Source organism: Callithrix jacchus, chromosome 2 (genome assembly GCF_049354715.1).
Source record: "Callithrix jacchus isolate 240 chromosome 2, calJac240_pri, whole genome shotgun sequence".
Classification (NCBI taxonomy): Eukaryota; Metazoa; Chordata; class Mammalia; order Primates; family Cebidae; genus Callithrix; species Callithrix jacchus.
In genome coordinates this window covers 63,287,165-63,304,082 of record NC_133503.1, presented here as the reverse complement: position 1 = coordinate 63,304,082, position 16,918 = coordinate 63,287,165, and the positions used below count along the sequence as shown (strand labels likewise).

Here is a 16,918-nt window from a genome sequence, read left to right as displayed (position 1 = left end):
TCCTATCAATTGCAACAACACAAATGAACTTGGAAGACATTATGTTAAGTGAAATAAGCTAGGCACAGAAAGATAAATATTGCATAATCTCATATGTGGAATTAAAAAAAAACTGAACTCCTCATAAAACTGGAGAGCAGAATAGTGGTTACCAAGGACTAAAGGAAGGTCAAGTTGGGAATGGATTGCACAAAGGATACAAAATTTCAGTTGGATAGAAGAAGTAAGTGCAAGAAAACTATTGTACAATACGGTAACTATGATTAATAACAATGTATTGCATGCTTGGAACAAATTTAGTTTCATTTAAAACTGAAAATAAAAAATAAACACAGCCTGGTGCAGTTACTCATGCCTGTAATCCCAGTACTTTGAGAGGCAGGCAGATTACCTGAGTCAGGAGTTTGAAACCAGACTGACGAGCATGGTGAAATCCTGTCTACTAAAAATACAAAAAATTAGCCGGGTGTGGTGGTGGGTGCCTGTAATCTCAGCTACTCAGGAGGCTGAGGCAGGATAATTGCTTGAACCCAGTAGGCAGAGGTTGCAGTCAGCTGAGACCATACCACTGCACTCCAGCCTGGGCAACAGAGATAGACTCCATCTCAAAAAATAATAAAAATAAACACAAGAATAGCTAAGAAATTACTGAATATAAAGACCTGTGAGGATGAGAAAGGGGGCAGGGTAGAACTACTCCAAGGTATAAAAACATACCATAAACTTCTTTGATTAAACAGATACTGGCACAAGAATAAGCCATTAAATCAATGGAATAAAATATAATTTCTAGAAATAGATCCAATTACACATAAACATCTAGTATATGATAAAAGTGGTATCTCAGATCACTGGGTCAAAGATGCTCTGGTTAATACACAGCGTAGGGCAGAGGAGGGGTCTGCAAGCCCTGGGCCATCAACTGGTACCAGTCCATGGCCTGTTAGGAACTGGGCCACAAAGCAGGAGGTGAGCAGAGGCCAAGCCAACATTACTGCCTGACAGCTGTGTCTCCTATCAGGTCAGCGGCAGCATTAAATTATCATAGACGTGGAAACCCTACTGTGAATTGCTCATGGGAAGGATCTAGGTTGTGTGCTCCTTATGAGAATCCAACTGATGCCTGATGGTCTGAGTTGGTACAGTTTCACCCCAAACCATCCCCCTCACCCCACCCCTCATTCTGTGGAAAATCTGTCTTCCATGAACCTGGTCCCTGGTGCCAAAAAGGTTGAGAATGGTTGGTGTAGGGACTAATAGACAGCCATTTGAAAAAAGGTAAAAGTAGATTCATTTTTTTCCATCACACCCAAGAATAAACTCCAATTGGATCAGAGATATAAAAGTAAATCTTTTTTATAGATGGTTATAAATCTATAAAAAAGATTTACTTTTATAAGAAATATCCAGTGAATTCCTCTAAAACCCATCTGTAAAGAAAGGTTTCCTAACTATGACTAAAATTCTAGATGCAATTAAAAACAAAATAATATGATACATTGGGGAATTTGCATAGCCAAAAAAACTAATTAACAAAATCAAAGACAAAACTGGGAAAAATATTCATAGCATATATCATAGATGAAGAGATATCCTTAATATATTAAGCACTTTTTTAAATGGAGGAAAATCAACTTACAGAATCCTATACAAAAATGAGCAGGGAGACTGGGCACAGTGACTCATGCCTGTAATCTCAGCACTCTGGGAGGCAGAGGCAGCAGATGGTGTGAGTTCAAGAGTTCAAGACCGACCTAGGCAACATGAAGAAACCCCATGTCTATGAAAAAAAAAATACAAAAATTAACCAGGCATGGTGGCATGTGCCTATAGTCGCAGCACCTTGGAAGGCTGAAGTGGGAAGATCACTTGAACCAGGAAAGAGGAGGTTGCAGTGAGTTGAGATCATGCCACTGCACTACAGCCTGGGCAACAGGGTGAAACCCTGTCTCAAACAAAGAGCAATCAAAATAATAGGCAAAGATTTGAATAAACAATTCAAAAAAGATATAAAAATGCCTCTTAATTATGTAAAACGTTTTGTAATTTCATTCATATAAAAATGCAAATTAAAATTACAATAAAATTTAATTTTTTCACCCATTAAATTAGTGAAAAATTCAAAAGTTTAACAATACATTCTATTGGTGAGGTAACAGAGAAACAGGTAATGCCATATATTGCTGATAGATATAGAAAATGTCACAATCCCTATGAAGGGGAATTTGTCAATATCTAACCAATTATATATAACTAAATCTCAAGCCAGAAATCCCTGTATGAATTTATCTAAAATGTGTATCTCCAACAATATGAAGGCACATGATATGGTTTGGCTCTGTGTCCCCACCCAAATTTCACCTCCAATTGTAATCCCCATAATCTTCATGTGTCAAGGATGTGACCAGGTAGAGGTAACTGGATCATGGGGACAGTTTCCCCAATGCTGTTCTAGTAATAGTGAGTGAGTTCTCACAAGATCTGATAGTTTTATAAGCATGTGGCATTACCCCTGCTTGCACTCACTTCATCATGGTGCCCTGTGAAGAGGGTGCCTTATCCTTGGTTTTCTGCTATGACTGTAATTTCTCAGCACTATGAAACTGTGAATCAATTAAGCCTCCTTCCTTAATAAATTATCCAGTCTTGGGTATGTCTTCATAGCCGTATAAGAACAGACTAAGACACACATAATCACAAAGGTATTCATACAGTATTATTTGTGATTATAAAGCAATGGAGATTGGGTAAATAACCTATGAAATACACATAAAATGGAGTACTATAAAGCCATAAGACAGAATAAAGAGAAACTCTTTGTACTGAAATGGAATGATTTCCAAGAGACATAATTAAGCAAAAAAAGCAAAATGCAATATACACATTCACAAACATAATATAAATACATATAAAATTTGCTAACATTATTATATAAAAGGCAAACACTTTAAAAATATACAAAATAGTTTGTCATTATAAAAAGGAACACAGGAAGCCTAAACCAGAAAACAATCAACTTGTGGAAGATCTGTGAAAAATCTTGTAAAAGAAATTCTCTGTGTAAACATATTGGCTAAAGTTAAAGTAGTACTCAGTTTTTCCATAAATTGAACATTAGAATAAAAACACACCAGAACTTTCTTAGAGCACTGATCTGCTCTTTCACAAAAGCTGTAAAGTGTTATAAAGGTTTATAAGAATCTTAACTTATGGTCATACTGATTGAGACTGGATAGATTTGTCTATAGGGTTTTGTTAAGGTTTGACATCAATAGTGCATTAATGCAAAGGGGAAATTTAGCTTCCTCTCCTGAACAATATTTTCATATTATATTAAAAATAATAAAATATTTTTGTTTGCCTTCTGAATAAACTGCAGGAAAAGGAAGGGAAAGAAAAGAAATAGATTGTTGGGAAAGCTATTTTCCCCTTAATGAGTAAAGGTTTTTGCCTTTGAAAAATGTTTGAGTTATCATTTTGGCTAAATGAATGACTTATGTTGACCTGGAATTTGATAATATCAAGTGCTTTAAACTCTGAATATATGAAAAACTTTCCAAAGTCAAATGATAAATTATGTCTTTTCTAACCCAATCTTTTAGATATTAGGTCCCCTAAAGTTCAAAAGAGACATATTTGGCCTATTTGGTAAAAAAATCACAAGAAACACTGTCAAATATAAAAATGGTATTTGGCTTTCCTGGAGCTATATTTGTTTAAATATGTTATTGGAGTTATTGGTATCTTTTCCAAAATTATGGGAAACTCCTACAATTCTGATATGACTTAGTGTATGTTATCAGTAATAATTATTAGAGGAAAAAACTTTCAGGACTCATGGAGAGCTGAAATGTTTGTGCTAATAAGTCAGGACAGCAGTTAACTGCATGGACAACGCCGATAGAAGACTGAAATAATCTTTTTTGACTTTTTGCTTAAAATGTTACAGACCCTTTATTTTGGTTTTTGAAGTCAAAGAACCTTTTCTTTTGAGCCATTTACAACTTCTAACAATGGAATAAAGTATTCTCTAAACAAAATTTGGAACGTTATTTGTTTTTCTCTGCCTGATTTCTCCAGAATTTGGAAATTATTTGTGAACAGTCTTAATTCATGGCAACATAGTTATTTGCATAAGTGTAATAAGAATGTTTTCTTTTGCAACAGAACACAACTGGAGAAACTGGTTATTTTACCAAGGCTTTGACTGGAATGGCATGCTTTCCTTTAAGGAATCAAATGTGACTTACAGAGCCAATAAAAGTCCCTTGGAAAAACTGGCCTCATACCTTGTCTACACAGTACTCATACAGGATGCTTTCTAACTGAGCACCTCTCCACCCTGAATACAAGAGACCCTAATAGTTAGCCAGATTTATCATCATCTTTATTCAGCCTGAAGAAGTTACAGAAGATCTTTGTCCCTCTACAACCCTTAAGATTAAGGATTCCCTTGTCAAGGGAAAGGGGGAAATATATCACAGGCATTTGAACCAGAGCAACTCCATCTTGAATAGGGGCTGGGTAAAATAAGGTTGAGACCTACTGGGCTACATTCCCAGTAGGCTTGGCATTTTAAGTCAGAAGATGAGGCAGAAGGTTTGCAAAAGGTACAGGTCACAAAGACCTTGATAAAAAAATATGAAAAAGAAGCTGGTCAAAATGCACCAAAACCAAGGTGGCAATAAAACTGAGCTCTCGTAGTCCTCACTGTTCTTTAAATGCTAATATAATGCATTAGCATGCTAAAAAACACTTTCATCGATACAATGACAGTTTTCAAATGCCATGGCAATGTTAGGAAGTTACCCTATATGATCTAAAACAGAGGCAGAACACTCAGTTCCAGGAACTGCCCATCCCTTTCCCAGAAAACTCATGAATAATCAATTTCTTGTTTAGCATATAATTGAGAAATAACCATAAGTGTAAACACAGTGTGCAGCCCAAGCCACTGCCCTGTCAATGGAGCAGCTGTTCTTTATTTCTTTACTTTCTCAATAAACTTGCTTTCACTTTAAAAATGAACAAATGAACAAAAAACACCACAAAACAAAACAAAACCACAAGTCAACTATATGCTGCTTACAGAATATTCAATTTAGATCCAAAGGCACAAACAGATTCAAAGTGAAATGATAAAAAAAGATATTTTATGCAAATAGTAACTAAAAGATCACTAGAATGCTATTCAAATATCAGAATAAACAGATTTTAAGTAGAAAACTATGAGACAAAGACATTGTATATTGATAACAGTCATTTCAGTAAAAATATATAACAACGAGCATATATGCATCAAATACAGCAATTATGTGTATAGTAGATAATTATATGCATTAATTACATATAAACACTGACAGGATTTTAAGGAAACACTGACAGGGTTTGAAGGAAAAAAGCTAACATCACACTCATCGGTCAAAGACTGAAAGCTTCCCTTCAAGATGAGTAACAAGAGGATGACCACTTTCATCACTGCTATTTAACATTGTACTGGATGACCCAGCTAGAGCAATTAGGCTAAATAAATAAATGGCTTACAAATTGTAGAGAGGAAAAAAAAAAAACTATCCCTTTACAGATGTCATAAAACGATATACAGAAAATCTACAGAAGTCCACAAAAAGATCTACTACAGCTAATAAATGAATTCTGCAAAGTTGCAGGATATATGATCAACAAACAAAAATTCTGTTAAGTTCCTATATACTAGCAATGAACAATCTAAAAAGGGAAATTTAAAAAATTCCATTTATAATAGCATTCAAAAGGATAAAATATCTAGAAATAAATTTAATAAGGTGAATTTAAGAAGGTTAAAGATCTGTATACTGAAAATTCTACATGGACAGAAAAATGAAAACAAGAGACACTGGGACTATTAGAAGGGAGCAGGTGAGCAAGAGTTGAAAAGCTACCTCTTAGGTTTTATGTTCACTACCTGAGTGATGGGATCATTTGTACACTAAACCTCAGCAACACACAATTTACCCATGTAACATATCTACACATGTACTGCCTAAACCTACAATAGAAGTTGAGAAAAAAAATTCTACGGCATTGCTGAAAGAAATTAAAGAAGGACTTAACTAAGAAATCATTGGGCATGGTGGATCACATCTGTAATTCTAGCACTTTGGGAGGCTGATGCAGGTGGATCACCTAGGGTCAAGAGTTTCAGACCAGCATGGCCAACAGGGTGAAACCCTGTTTCTACAAAAAATACAAAAGTATGTCAGATCCAAGATGGCCAAATAGGAACAGCTCTGGAGTGCAGTTCCCAGCAAAAACGCAGAGGGTGAGTGGTCACTGCATTTCCAAACAAATTCTCACTGCCCACAGACCAGGAGACTCCCTGGCGGAAAGGCACTATGAGTTTTCAGCACAGCTATTTCAGCTGGTGTAGCAGGTCTCCGCACAAAAACTCACACAAATCTGGGCACCGTTTCAACTGGTACCTGGAATGCCTGGGATACAGAGTTGCCCATTCAACTGAAAAAGAGGGGGCTGAAACAGGGAGCCAGGTGATCTGGCTGGGTGAGTCCCACCCCAACAAAGACCAGCAATCTGAAATGCTCTGTACTGAGAGTTTCACAGTAAGCACAGCTGGACACAGGAAGGTCCAGCTCTGTTGAGGGAAGGGCGTCCGCAATTACTGAGGCAGTCCACCACTACTAGGCAGTCCACCATTACTAAGATAGTCAGCCATTACTGAGGCAGTCCATCATTACTGAGACAGTCTGCCATTACCAAAGCAATCTGCCATTACTGAGGCAGTCCACCATTACAGAGACAGTCTGCCATTACTGAGGCAGACAGCCATTACAGAGACACTCCACCATTACTAAGGCAGACCGCCATTACCAAGGCAGTTCTAACTATACTTCTAGAAACAAAACCACAAGGAAGTTGACAGCAGCTGGGCAGAGCCCCCAGCAGCTCAGCAATGCCTCTGCTGGCAGACTGTGATGAGACTACCTCCTGGCTGGGCAGGGCATCTCTAAAAAAAGGCATCAGCATGTCAGGAACTTATAAATAAAGCCCCACATTCCCAGGACAGAGTACCCGGGAGAAAAAGGCAGTTGTGAGTACTGCTGCAGCAGACTTAAATGTACCTGCTCAGCAGCTCTGAAGGGAACAACGGAGCTCACAGCTCAGCACTTGAGCTCCTATAAGTGACAGACTGTCTCCTCAAGCAGCTCCCCAACCCCTGTATATCGAAAGAGACATCTCATAAAAAAGAGCAAAGACGACATCTCATGGGTATCATTCCGGAACAAAGATAACAGAAGAACAAACTGGCAGCAACCCTTACTGTTCTGCAGCCACTGCAGGTGATCCCCAGGCAAGCAGGGTCTGGAGTGGACCTCCAGCAGTCCTAAAGCAGAGGAGCCTGATTGTTAGAAGGAAACTAAAAAACAGAAAGAAAAAACTTCATCATCAACTAAAAGGACGTCCACTCAGAGACCCCATTCAAAAGTCACCAACTACAAAGACCACAGGTAGATAACTCCACATAGATGGAAAGAAACCAGAACAAAAGGATGAAAACACCCAAAACCAGAATGCCTCCCCTCCTCCAAGGATCACAACTCCTCACCAGCAAGGCAACAAGGCTGGATGGAGAAGGAGTCTGATGAATTGACAGAAACAGGGTAACAGCAAACTTCGCTGAGCTAAAAGAACATGTTCTAATCCAATGCAAATAAACTAAGAACCTTGAAAAAAGGTTTGATGAAATGCTAATGAGAATAAACAGCTTAGAAAAGAATATAAATGAATTGATAAAGCTGAAAAACACAACACGAGAACTTTGCAAAGCATACATAAATTTCAGTAGCCAAACTGACCAAGCAGAAGAAAGGATATCAGAGATTGAAGATCAACTCAATGAAATAAAAAGAGAAGGCAATATTAGAGAAAAAAAGAGTGAAAAGAAATGAACAAATCCTCCAAGAAATATGGGATTATGTGAAAAGACCTAATTAACATTTGATAGGTATAACTGAATCTGAGGGAGAGAATGAATCCAAGCTGGAAAACACTCTTCAGGATATTATCCAGGAGAACTTCCCCAACCTAGTAAGGAAGACCAATATTCAAGTATAGAAAATACCAAGCAGAGAACACCACAAAGATATTCCTCAACAAGAGTAACCCCAAGGCACATAATCATCAGATTCTCCAGGGCTGAAATGAAGAAAAAAATGCTAAGGGCAGCCAGAGAGAAAGGTTGGGGTACCCACAAAGGGAAGCCCATCAGACTCACAGTGGATCTCTTGGCAGAAACCCTACAAGCCAGAAAAGAGTGGGGGCCAATACTCAAAATCCTTAAAGAAAAACTTTCAACCCATAATTTCATATCCAGCCAAACCAAGCTTCATAAGTGAAGGAGAAATAAAATCCTTTATGAACAAGCAATTGCTGAGAGATTTCGTCACCAGCAGGCCTGTCTTACAAGAGCTCCTGAAAGAAGCACTAAACATAGAAAGGAATAAACAGTACCAGCCACTCTAAAAATGGCCAAATGGTAAAAAGCATCAACACAATGAAGAAACTGCATTAATTAATGGGCAAAACAACAAGCTAGCACCAGAATGGCAGGATCAAATTCACATATAACATTAACCTCAAATGTAAATGAACTAAATGACCCAATCGTAAGACACTGACTGGTAAATTGGATTAAAAGTCAAAACCCATCGGTGTACTGTATCCAGGAAACCCATCTCATATGGAAGGATACACACAGGCTCAAAATAAAGGGATGGAGAAAGATTTACCAAGCAAATGGAGAGCAAGAAAAAAGAATTTGCAATCCTAGTCTCTGAAAAAATAGACTTTAAACCAACAAAAATCAAAAGAGACAAAGAAAGGCATTACATAATGGTAAAAGGATCAATGCAACAAGAAGAGTTAATGATCCTAAATATATATGCATCCAATACTGGAGCACCCAGATACATAAAGCAAGTTCTTAACTACCTACAAAGAGACTTAGACTCCCACACATTAATAGTATGAGACTTTAACACTCCACTGTGGATATTAGACAGATCAAAAAGGCAGAAAATTAACAAGTATATCCAGGACTTGAACTCAAGCCTGGACCAAGAAAACCTAATAGCCATTTATAGAACTCTCCACCCCAAATCCATAGAATATACATTCTTCTCAGCACCACATCACACCTACTCTAAAACTGACCACATAATTGGAAGTAAATCACTCCTCAGCAAATGCAAAAGAATGGGTATCATAACAAACAGTCTCTCAGGCCACAGTGCAATCAAATTAGAACTCAGGATTCAGAAACTAACTCAGAACCTCACACTTCATGGAAACTGAACAACTGGCTCTTGAATGTTGACTGGATAAACAATGAAATGAAGGTAGAAATAAAGATGTTCTTCGAAACCAATGAGAACAAAAATACAACGTACCAGAATCTCTGGGATACATTTAAAGCAGTGTCAGACATAAATTTATAGCAATAAATGCACATATGAGAAGGAAGGGAAGATTTAAAATCAACACCCTATCATCAAAATTGAAAGAGCTAGAGGAGCAAGATCAAAAAAACTCAGAAGCTAGCAGAAGACAAGAAATAACTAAGATCAGAGCAGAACAGAAAAAGATAGAGACACAAAAAAACTCTTCAAAAAATCAATAAATCCAGGAGCTGGTTTTTTTTTTTTTTTAAAAGATCAGCAAAATAGACCACTAGCCAGATTAATAAAAAAGAAAAGAAAGAAGAATCAAATAGATGCAATAAAAAATGATAAAGGGCATATCCCCACAGATTGCACAGAAATACAAACTACTATCAGAGATTACTACAAACAACTCTATGCACGTAAACCAGTAAACCTGGAAGAAATAGATAAATTCCTCGACACTTGCACCCTCCCAACCCTAAACCAGGAAGAAGATGAAACCCTGAATAGACCAATAATAAGAACTCAAGTTGAGGCAGCAATTAAAAAGCTACCAACCAAAAAAGCCCAGGTCCAGGTGGGTTCACAGCCAAATTCTACCAGACACACAAAGAGATGTTACCATTCTTTCAGAAACTATTCCAAACAATCCAAAAAGAGAAAATCCTTCCCAAATCATTTTATGAGACCAACATCATCCTGATATTAAAACCCAGAAGAGACTCAACAAAAAAAGAAAACTTTAGGCCAATATCCATGATGAACATAGATGCAAAAATCTTCAATAAAATACTGGCAAACCGATTCCAACAGCACATCAAAAAGCTTATCCATCGCGATCAAGTAGGCTTCATCCCAGGGATGCAAGGTTGGTTCAACATACTCAAGTCTATACATGTAATCCACCAAATAAACAGAACCAAAGACAAAAACCACATGATTATCTCAATAGATGCAGAGAAGGTCTTCAACAAAATTCAACAGTCCTTTATGCTAAAAACTCTCAATAAACTAGGTATCCATGGGATGTATCTCAAAATAATAAAAGCTATTTATGACAAACCCACAGCCAATATCATACTGAATGGCCAAAAACTGGAAACATTCCTTTTGAAATCTGGCACTAGACAAGGATACCCTCTCTCACCAACCCTATTCAATACAGTATTAGAAGTTCCATGAAGGTGCTCCATTGCAGCCACCAGGCTTGCTGCCTTCCTGTTTGCCACTCACCTGGCCGACCAGACACGACGCGCCAGTAGCATAGCACCAATTCCTCTCTGGCTGTTGGGTGCTGCTCTGAGCAGCGTCACCCTTTATACCAGAAAGCTGGCGGGCACTATGGGGAAAAAACAAAACAAGAAGACAGTGGAGGAGGTGCTAGAAGAGGAGGAAGAGGAATATGTGGTGGAAAAAGTTCTCAACCTTCAAGTGGTAAAGGGCAAAGTGGAGTACCTCCTAAAGTGGAAGGGGTTCTAAGATGAGGACAATACATGGGAGCCAGAAGAGAATATGGATTGCCCCAACCTCATTGCCGAGTTTCTGAAGTCACAGAAAACAGCACATGAGACAGATAAATCGGAGGGAGGCAAGTGCAAAGCTGATTCTGATTCTGAAGATAAGGGAGAGGAGAGAAAACCAAAGAAGAAGAAAGAAGAGTCAGAAAAGCCACGAGGCTTTGCTCAAGGTTTGAAGCCGGAGCGGATTATTGGAGCTACAGACTCTAGTGGAGAGCTCATGTTCCTAATGAAATGGAAAAACTCTGATGAGGCTGACCTGGTCCCTGCCAAGGAAGCCAATGTCAAGTGCCCACAGGTTGTCATATCCTTCTATTAGGAAAGGCTGACGTGGTATTCCTACCTCTCAGAGGATGATGACCAAAAAGATGACAAGAATTAACTCTCCTGAGTACCAGCCCCTGTCACATCTGACTGTGGGTTTCAAGTGGGAAGGGAAGGAGTTCTACTTGTCTTGACACCACAGAGGTGGCTTGAGAAGATGTCCTTTGAAGAGCCAGTATAGTTTCTATGCCCTGCAGCAGCCCACGCGCTTTAAAGCCATTACAGGCTGTATAGTTTGCACACCCACCCCAGTGGAGATGAAGGGGGTAAATGTTTCAAGGCAACCTTTTCTGCACTTTGCTGAGAAAAGCAAAGGGCCTTCTATGAAGGACAAAACTTGCAGAACTGGGTGTGTGGGAGAGCAAAAAAATACTGTAGATCTTCAAAGAGCATCTCCACAACCCACAGCCTTCTTTCCAATACTGTAAACTCTGCATTTTTACAGCATAGCCTGTGTGTAGTTTTTGGCTATTACTGGTGTATTATTTGGGGGAGGGAAGGATGGGGAGGGGAGAAAGGGCGATGGGTAGCATCATTTTGATTAAATTTGGGAGCCTGAAAGTGGAAACGGTAAAGCAATGGAAAGAACAGACAACTAATGATATGCTTCTATGTCCAGAATGTTTTACGTTTCAAAAAAACATCATTGGCACCATAAATAAGGACTGTGAGAGACTGTTTAAAAGCTGTGAATGTCTGAAACCTATAAGCCAAGGTGTTCCCTGCCTAAACTTACTGCTGTTTCCCATGAAGGACTAAGCCAGTTAATAAGTTACCAAAGTTGCCATTTTGGAAATGGAAATTGAATGAGGAGGGAAGGTCTTTTATTGGAGAGTATACAGTACAATCAGATCATTCTGTCTCAGAGGTGCTAATTCCTGAAATTAGAAGACCTTTCTTTTCCAATAACAAAATTATAAATATCAGCTTGTTCATCGAAGCCACTGGCTGAGGTGTTGGGGAAGAGGAAGAGGGTGGTAGAGGAGATAAGACAGGAGGGAAAGACAAGGGCCTATGCTCTTAGTGGGAGGAATTCTTGGAGTCGTTCTCTTTTTTTGAGGTTTAAACTCTGAAACCACTGGTGGCAGGGTTCAGTCACTGACAGCACAAGTTTCACTGAATTGATTCCAGAGTAGGGTGACTTAAAAAAACCTTGCTCCCAGGAGAAGATTAAACTTTCATACTGGGCAGTGGTTCTCTTTAAAACACACACATACACACACTTTTTAAAAAAAATCCTAAGAAGTAACATAGCCAAAATACTCTGTCTTGAGTCATGAGATCCATCAGTTCTTGATATTATCTAGACTTGCATCTAGAGCTACATTGTAAAATCTTTTTAGGCATGTGTTAGATTTCTGTGAAAACTTTGTTTAAATGTAAACTTCATACTGCACTGTCAGTTTTTGTCTTAATAAAACTATAGATTTATTTAAAAAAAAAAAAAAAAAAAAGAAGTTCCAGCCAGAGCAATCAGGCAGGAAAAGAAATAAAGGGTATTCAATTAAGAAAGGAGGAAGTCAAATTGTCTCTATTTGCAGAAGACCCCATTGTTTCAGCCAAAAATCTCCTGAAACTGATAAGTAACTTCAGCAAAGTCTCTGATACAAAATCAATGTGCAGAAATCACAAGCATTCCTATACACCAATAACAGACTTAAAGAGAGCCAAATCAAGAATGAACTGCCACTCACAATTGCTACAGAGAGAATAAAATACTTAGGAATACAACTAACTAAGGACATGAAGGACCTCTTCAAGGAGACCCACAAACCACTGCTCAAGGAAATAAGAGAGAACACAAACAGATGGAAAAACATTCCATGCTCACGGTTAGAAAGAATCAATATTGTGAAAATGGTCATACTGCCCAAAGTAATTTATAGATTCAATGCTATCCCCATCAAGCTACCTCTGACCTTCTTCATGGAACTGGAAAAAAAACACCTTAAACTTCATATAGAACCAAAAGAGAGCCCGCATAGCCAAGTCAATTCTAAGTAAAAAGAACAAAGCTGGAGGCATCACACTACCAGACTTCAAACTATACTACAAGGCTACAGTAATCAAAACAGCATGGTACTAGTACCAAAACAGAGATACAGACAAACGGAACAGAACAGAGGCCTCAGAGGCAATGCCACACATCTACAACCATGTGATCTTTGACAAACCTGATAAAAACAAGCAATGGGGAAAGGATTCCCTGTTTAATAAATGGTGTTGGGAAAACTGGCTAGCCATGTGCAGAAAGCAGAAACTGAACCCCTTCCTGACACCTTACACTAAATTAACTCCAGATGGTTTAAAGACTTAAACATAAGACCTAACACCGTAAAAACCCTAGAAGAAAGCCTAGGAAAAACCATTCAGGACATAGGCATAGGCAAGGACTTCATGACTAAAACACCAAAAGCATTGGCAACAAAAGCCAAAATAGACAAATGGGATCTAATTAAACTCCAGAGCTTCTGCACAGCAAAAGAAACAATCATTCGAGTGAACCAGGAACCAACAGAATGGGAAAAAATTTTGCAACCTACCCATCTGACAAAGGGCTAATATCTACAATCTATAAAGAACTAAAACAGATTTATAAGAAAAAAACAAACAAGCCCATTCAAAAGTGGGGAAAGCATATGAACAGACACTTTTCAAAAGAAGACACAGATGAGGCCAACAAAGATATGAAAAAAATGCTCATCATCACTGGTCATTAGAGAGATGCAAATCAAAACCACATTGAGATACCAGCTTACGCCAGTCAGAATGGCGATCATTAAAAAATCTGGAGACAACAGATGCTGGAGAGGATGTGGAGAAATAGAAACACTTTTACACTGTTGGTGGGAATGTAAATTATTTCAACCATTGTGGAAGACAGTGTGGCGATTCCTCAAGAACCTAGAAATAGAAATTCCATTTGACCCAGCAATCCCATTACTGGATATATATCCAAAGGATTACACATCGTTCTATTTAAAGATACATGCACACATATGTTCACTGTGGCACTGTTTACAATAGCAATGACCTGGAACCAACCCAAATGCCCATGGATGGTAGACTGGACATGGAAAATGTGGCACATATACACCATGGAATACTACGCAGCCATAAAAAACAATGAGTTTGTGTCCTTTGTAGGGATATGGATGAACCTGGAAACCATCATTCTCAGCAAACTGACATAAGAACAGAAAATCAAACACTGCATGTTCTCAGTCATAGGTGGGTGTTGAACAATGAGAACACATGGACACAGGGAGGAGAGCATCACACACTAGGGTCTGTTGGGGGGGACTAGGGGAAGGACAGCGGTGGGTAGGGAGTTAGGGAGGAACAACATGGGGAGAAATGCCAGATATAGGTGATGGGAATGGAGGTAGGAAACCACATTACCATCTATGTACCTATGCAACAATCCTGCATGTTCTTCACGTGTATCCCAGAACCTAAAGTGCAATAAAATGTATATTTCTTTAAGAAATAAAATAAAATAATTTTTAAAAAATCCAAAAGTAGCCAGGTGTGGTGGCACATGCCTGTAACCCCAGCTACTTGGGTGGCTGAGGCAGGAGAATCGCTTGAATCTGGGAGGTAGAGGTTGCTAGAGAAGACTCAATATTATTAAATGGCAATACTTCCCCAAATAATCTACAGATTAAACACAATCCCTATCTAAATTCAATGGCATTTTCGTAGAAACAGGAAATCTGATTTTCAAACTCATTTGCAATTGGAAAGAGTCCTGAATAGCCAAAACAATACTGAAAAACAAAGCTTACACTTCCTGATTTTAGAACTTACTGCAAGGTTACAGTAATCAAAACAGTGTGATAACGGCATAAAAACAGACATATAGAACAAAGGAACAAAATTGAGAATCCAGAAGCAAACCCTAAAATCTATGGATAAATGACTTTTTGACTATGGTGCTAAGATCTTTTCATGGGGAAAGAATAGTATCTTCAACAAATGTTGCTGAAATAACTGGATGACCATATGGAAAAGAATGAAGTTGGACCCTATATCTTACACCATATACAAAATATAAGAGCTAAAAGTATAAAGTATTTGAAAACAACATAGAGATGAATCTTTAAGACCTTATAACTGTCACTAAATTCTTAGATTTGACTCAAAAATCAAAACCAAAGAATAGATAAATTAGACTTTCTCAAAATTAGACTCTTGTGCTTCAAAGAATATCATAAAAAATTAAAAGATAACCAAGAAAAAGGGAGAACATATTTGCAAATCATGTATTTGATAAGGTGTTTCAAATCCAGAATATATAAAGAACACTACCAATAAGAAAAAGTCAAAAGACCCATTTTAAAAATAAGCAAAATATTTTAAAATCCAGATCTTCCTCTAAAGAATATACACAAATAGCCCACAAACACATGATGCTAAACATTATCTGACATCAGGAAAATGCAAATCAAAACCACAATGAGCTATAACCTCACACTGCTAAGATGGCTACAGTAATATAAAACAACAGCAAAGTTTAGGGACCCTAAAAATAACAAACGTTAACAAAGATGTGGCGAAAGAGAAACCCTTTTACATCGCTGGTAGGAATGTAAAATGGTGTGGCCATCATAGAAAATAGTTTGACAGCAATTCAGTTAAGAATTACCGTATGATTTACCAACTTTACTTTTATGTATATAGCCAAGAGAAATGAAAATTTATGTCCACAAGGTGACTTGTAAACAAATGTTTACAGCAACATTACCTGTAAGAGCCAAAAGGTGAAATCAACTCAAATCCGAACCAGCTGATGAAAAGATGATCAAAATGTGTAATTACCATAAAGTGAAATATTAAATAGTATTCAGCCATGAAAAGAACTTAAGTGCATGCTACAACTTGGATGAATCTTGAAAACATAATGCTAGGTAAAAGCAGCAAGATAGAAAAGTTCAAATATTGTATGATTTATTTAATTATAAAATACACAGAATTGGCAAATCTATACAAACAGAAAGTAGGTTAGTATTATCTTCAAGGGGCAGGGGAAATAAAGAAGAAGTTGTGATTACCTGATAGATACAACATATTTCTCTAAAGTGGTAAAGAGTTTTAAAACTAGAGAGAGGTGGTAAATGCACTAAATGTCACTGAATTTGTACATTTAAAAACATTTAATATAGCATGTGAATTTCACCACAATAAATAAGGAAAAACAGGAATAATGACAAATTCTCAAATTTGACAAAATATATAAAGTTAGTCTCATGAAAGGTAAACACAAAGAAATCCAAACCCAGAGAGTTTTAACAGAATTGCTGAAAGCTAAGGCCAAGAAAAAAAAGTCCTGAAAGCAGCCCAAGCACATAACACAGAGGGGAAAAAAGCAGCCCAAGCACATAACACAGAGGGGAAAAAAGCAGCCCAAGCACATAACACAGAGGGGAAAAAAGCAGCCCAAGCACATAACACAGAGGGGAAAAAAACAGCCCAAGCACGTAACACAGGGGAAAAAAGAAGCCCAAGCACATAACACAGAGGGGAAAAAGCAGCCCAAGCACATAACACAGGGGAAAAAAGCAGCCCAAGCACATAACACAGAGGGGAAAAAAGCAGCCCAAGCACATAACACAGAGGGGAAAAAAGCAGCCCAAG

The 16,918-nt window shown here is 37.9% G+C and overlaps 1 protein-coding gene and 1 pseudogene across 4 annotated transcripts in view; one reads left to right on the top strand and one right to left on the bottom strand.

Annotated features, from left to right (window-relative positions):
• Positions 1-16,918, bottom strand: part of RANBP17 (RAN binding protein 17) — a 438,613-nt gene that overhangs the window by 248,730 nt on the left and 172,965 nt on the right. The window lies entirely within an intron of this gene.
• On the top strand, positions 10,723-11,755 carry LOC108590562 (chromobox protein homolog 1 pseudogene; annotated as a pseudogene).